Genomic DNA, 6,058 nt, shown 5'->3' with positions numbered 1-6,058 from the left:
TCCCTAATGTTTATGTTTGAATTGCTGCGGTTGGTTCTGGTTTGGAGGACATTTGATGTTTCTCGCCACGACTGCTCACTGGTGGTCTCCCTTGGGCTTAAGCTGCATGGTGGCTGAAGTTTGCACCGGGCTAGCGTCATCTGGGCCATCGTATTCGGCGTCCGGCATGATGTTGGGATGTTCCGCTTCTCGGCTGCGCCGCTGTTCCGTCCTGCATTGCGGCCGTGGAGCGGCTTGGACTTCTGCGCCGACCCCGGTGTGTCCACAGAAGTGCCCGGAAAAATGTTCTGCCTCCTGCATGGTGCTGCGGCGATCCCCATCGTTTGAATCGTCATGAAGACCCATCATCTGGTCTTCAGCTGTCCTGCCTTGGCGATGTCATCAGGACACACTGCCGCTGGGAGAAATTTAAAACATGGAGTGGACCACAGTGTGCTGCGGAGCTAACAGAGACTTCCACCATCAGCTGTTTTCTGTTCACCATCAGCTCTGTTTCTGTTCACCATCAGCTCTGTTTCTGTTCTGTTTTCTGTGTTGGTTGATTGTTTGTAGTATTCTATATTTTTTACTTGTTATTCATTTTTTGTGTTATCCCCCCCCCCCCCCCTTTGTTGCACTTTGAGATTCTTCGGAATGAAAAGTGCATTATAAATAAAATCTATTATTATTATTACAATATAAGCTCTATCTGTAGCTTCCTTTAACTGTTTATTATTATTATTATTATTATTATTATTATTATTATTATTATTTTATTTTGTAGACATGTAGAATTTACTAATATTCATGTTTGAAATGTTATTTACTGCAGTGTGTACAGTCCCTGACAAAAGTCTTGTCGCTTATCTATTTTCTAGAAATACCTGATATTAACCTGACTTTTAATTAATTAATTGGTGTTAGAAACAGCTCATATGAAAAGCTAAAACCCTCCCAAATGATGTTTAATGCACTGAAATAAATAATTTTCACAGTAAAAATATTTAGCATTTAATCAAGACAGAAAGGTCAAATTTTGGCAAGACAAAAGTTTTGTCACCTATACAGAAATTGAACAAATTTACTGCAAATACAAAAATATGTCACCAATTAAGTTGTGGTGCTGTGAGATCCAAATTTAATATCTTGTATGACTTCCATGAGCTTGAAGGACTGCATCCATGCGGTTTGGCAAGGATTCATACAATTTATTGATGAAGTCATCAGGAATAGCTAAGAAAGCAGTTTTGCATGCCTCCCAGAGTTCATCAATATTCTTTGGTTTCATCTTCCATGCGTCCTCTTTCATCCTACGCCACATATGCTCAATGATGTTCATGTCTGGTGACTGGGCTGGCCAATCCTGGAGCATCTTGATCTTCTTCGCCTTGAGGAACTTTGATGTGGAGATGGAAGTATGCGATGGAGCACCGTCCTGCTGCAGAATTTGGCTTCTTTTATGGTTGGGAATATAAGAGGTAGCTAAGATTTCTTGGTATTTTAGACTATTGATGTTGCCTTCCACCCTGCAGATCTCTCGCACACCCCCATACTGGATGTAACCCCAGACCATGATTTTTCCGCCACCAAACTTCACTGTTTTCTGGGTGAATCTCGGATCCATTCTGGCTCCAGTAGGTCTCTTGCAATATTTGCGGCGACTGTGGTGTAATTCAACAGAAGATTCATCTGAAAAATCCACCTTCTGCCACTTTCCAGCGTCCATCCTTTTAGCAGGCTGTGGGCCTTGGCAAATGCCACACGGTTTTTCAATTGTCTTTTGTTTAGTGCTGGCTTCTGGGCACTGATTCGACCATGGAGGCCATTTCGAGACAGAATCCGACAAACTGTTCTGGTTGACACAGGGACTTCAGGTGACCAGGTCTCGTGGAGCTCTGCTGCAGTGGAAAATGGGCTGGCCTTGGATTTTCGAGCCAACAAACGGTCCTCTCGAGCAGGGTCTGCCTGACCTGGGCTTGTCAAAAACATCTCCAGTCTCTTCAAATCTTTTTTTAATCCTCTGTACTTGATGCTGAGACACATTGAAGGTGTCTGCCACATCAGCAGTGGATCTGGTCTTCAGCCTCTTGATAATCAAAATTTTAGTCTTTAGAATACTTTTTGAAAGTTTAGTTTTTCACTGAAACATTATCACAAAAGCTGGTGGGATTAAAATGAGCCATTTCTTGTAAAAAAAATCTTGATTAGAAATATATTTCAGCGGCACTTTAGGTCAATTTGTACACAAGTGACAAGACTTTTGTCAGGGACTGTATACTTCCAATTTCTCCACCAATACAAATCTGCTCCTGTGGTCCAAACCAAGACTTCTCAGTTATCCCAGGAAAGCAGACTATCAACGGTAACTATCAATGGTATGTTGTCACTTCTTTTTACTTTGTATCCCATCAGAAGGTGACATGATGTCAAGCATAATAATGGCTTACTTGTATTCTTTTGTTCTGTGCTGTACAAATACTAGTCAAATAGTTGTCCTATGATTATTTTAAGGCCCATACAACCTGTGCCTGCCTAGCATATGCTGTCCACTTTTTTCTTGTAAATGGACTCCTGGGATTAGTGACTTGCTTGGATATAGATACTGGCCAGCAACCACAAGCTGCCAAATGTTATTCAAGTTTGATGTGTTCACATCATTTGAGCAGATGAAGTTGGCAAGCCCAGCTTTATCCCAACATGCATTTCTCAAAATGCTTGAACATCGATCTCTTTGCACAGGTCGGGTAAGTACTGTAAAAAAAAAAAAAAAAAAAGTTTTTTAATTTCATAAATTCAAACTTCTAAATATCTCACTAACCAAAATAATACCATCCCTCTTTCCAGACGGGTAGAATGTGTGATGATACTTTCCATAGAGTCTTTCAAGAGTTTGCATTCTGCAATTTTAAGAAAGAAGATCTGTGCCTGATAGAGCCCTTTAAATGCCCAGCATGCACACCAGACATGCTGGCTATATCTGCAGATGGCAATAGAAAGCATTACCGGTTCAAGAAGTCCAAAGGGTCAGTGGAATAATTTTACAATTTAGAGAGTAGGACAGTTTTGCAGTGATCTTTTTGCAAGCCCTGCAATAGACTGCTAGCCTGGTTTAGGTTGTATATCACCTCTCACCTCTCACCTCCCACCTCGTGACCAATTGCGTCATTACGTCAGCTTTGATTGTAAAATGTCATTGGCTCTCATGTGTCATGTGACTGATTGCGTCCTGCTAAAGAGTCAGGACAGGAGTATTATTTGAATGATAATAATAGGATAAATATGCGTTCATAAAGGGATCATCATTTCAATGATTAAAACATTAAGATCAACTCTGTTCTTCACATAAAGATATCGTATGACTTCAGAAAACGTTGAATACAACATGAGCTAATACTTTTATACTGTTTTTGGTCAGTTTTTGCAATTAAAAGTAGCCTATTTATATTTATAAAATCATGTCTACTTTTACAAATGCAAAGAATTAAATGCGTCTTGATCTGATGCATTGGGATATGAATCAATACTGTCATAAAAGATCCCGGAGTCAAATGCAAGTTCACAAAGTTTATTTAGAAGTGATAGCGATAGGGTCAGATAGAGTACTAAAGTCACAGTCCACAAATGAGAGACCACACGCGGCGTCCAACGCCGTAATCCACTCTGGTTGGTGACTGGAGAGAAATCCTCACACAACAGATGACCGATGATACCATCCATGCACCACACAGAAGGCAGGACAAAGCCCGACAGGGGAGAGCTCACTGGAACCTGGAAAAGACTGGATCTCGCCTAAAAACAAAGCGCACCAGTCACTTAGGGAAAACAGGACAGAGTTCACTCGAGGACAAGTTCACGTACTCCCACAGGCGAGCAAATACTGGCCTTGACAAGTATCCAGATGCCGCGACAGGAACAGAGGAAGACTGAAGAGGGACAGCGTAGTGAACCTCCGACTGGACTGGACAAACTGACAGAAATCAACCAAAGCAATGAGCGCGCAACGAGAGACAGAACAGCGTGCTATACAAAGAGAACGGCTGATGAGACGCGACAGGTGAACAATTACTGAAATGAGTGGGAGGAGTTAGAGAATCAAAGAGAACCACCACCAACAGGTAAGAATACACACACACACACACACACACACACACACACACACACACACACACACAGAGAGATCACCCAGGAGTCCTGACAAATACATTATATAGGCTACTCATCATTTACTAATGGTTTGATCATCATTTGTTCATGATTAACAATTTATTGAGATAATGGTATATTGACATTTCGTTGATTGATAATATATTAACTAGTAACTTAACCATTTATTAAGGATCTGTTTGATTATTTTATGAAATGTTTTTTTTTTTTTAAAGATAGGCCTAACTTATGACAGATTTGTAAATCGTTACCATATTAATCATTTATGAATGTATAATTATGATTTGTAAATTATTAGTTTATCATTATCTAATAACTTGTAAATAATGTATAACGTCTCGGGTTACTATTGTAACCCTTGTTCCCTGAGAGGGAACGAGACACTGCATCGTTGAGTGACGACACTCTGGGAACGCCCCCAGCGTGTCGGCTCTGAAGTATGAATGAAATCAGCCACCAATCCGATTGGTGCAACGTCATGACGTAGTAGGCGACGGCGTACGCGGAAGCTATAAGAAGGCGCCGCCCCAAACAATAGACAGCCTTTGCGATGAAGCAAGCGCTCTATGTGCAGGTGTGGCGACGAGACGCAGTATCTCGTTCCCACTCAGGGAACAAGGGTTCAATAGTAAGCCGAGACGTTCCCTTTATCGAGGGAACTCAACACTGCGTCGTCGAGTGACAACACTCTGGGAACGCAATACCCAATATGTCCCACCGAAACACGCACATCCTGGTGTGAAGCTGAGAACCAGGCACACTCAGGATGCAAGCACTCTAGCACCCGGCGTAGCCGGGAGGTCCAGCTTATAGAATCTTATAAAGGTGTGTGGATTAGCCCATCCTGCCGCCTCACAAATCTCAATAAGTGAGGCTCCCGAAAGGAGGGCCACCGAGGAGGCCAAGCCCCTCATAGAGTGAGCCCTCACGGCTATGGGTGAAGGCAGATTGCGCACCCGATAAGCCGTGGCTATAGCCTGCACGATCCAGTTACTAATAGACTGTCTCGCCGCAGGCAACCCTTTCTTACGGCGGCCAAAGCACACCAAAAGCTGGTCCGACTTCCTCCAATGAGCTGACCTGTCCAAATAGATTCTCAATGCCCTAACAGGGCAGAGCAGGTGCAGCCTAGCTTCCTCTGCCGTCACGTGAGGCGGAGGATGAAAAGCCTGAAGAAATACCGACCCCATCCCCGTAGATGGAACCTTGGGCACATAGCCCGGTCTGGGGTGCAAGATAGCTTTCACCCCGCCAGGGGCAAACTCCAAGCAGGTTGGCGTCACCGCCAAGGCCTGGAGGTCCCTCACTCTCCTCAGAGAAGTGATAGCGAGGAGAAAAGCTACCTTGAGGGTCAGATTTCTCGCCTCAGCCGACTCCAATGGTTCGAAGGGGGCCTCAGCCAGCCTTTCGAGAACCACTGCCAGGTCCCAGGCTGGGACTCTGGGATGAGCCGCAGGCCTCAACCTCCTAGCCCCACGGAGGAACCGTACTACCAAGTGGTGTCTACCCAGCGGGCCCCCTTCTAAAGGCGAGTGGAAAGCCCCTATGGCAGCCATATACACCTTCAGAGTGGATGGGGTCAAACCGGCGGAGAAACGGTCCTGGAGGAACTCCAGCACTGAGGCGACTGCACAGTTAACTGGGTCCATCCCCCGTTCTCTACACCAGCTAGTGAAGACATTCCACTTAAGGCTATACAGTTTCCTCGTAGAGGGAGCCCTAGAGCTGAGAATGGTCTCTACGACCTCTTGTGGCAGACCATCCTCTAGGTACTGTGCCCCCTCAAGGGCCAGACCCAGAGGTCCCACAGCTCTGGCCTGGGGTGGAATATCATTCCCCCTGCCTGAGACAGCAGATCCCTCCTCAGAGGGACCTGCCATGGGGGGCCGTCTAGTAGTGCCACAATGTCGGAGAA

This window comes from Pseudorasbora parva, chromosome 22 (genome assembly GCF_024679245.1).
Source record: "Pseudorasbora parva isolate DD20220531a chromosome 22, ASM2467924v1, whole genome shotgun sequence".
Lineage (NCBI taxonomy): Eukaryota > Metazoa > Chordata > Actinopteri > Cypriniformes > Gobionidae > Pseudorasbora > Pseudorasbora parva.
This window is presented reverse-complemented; position numbering follows the sequence as displayed.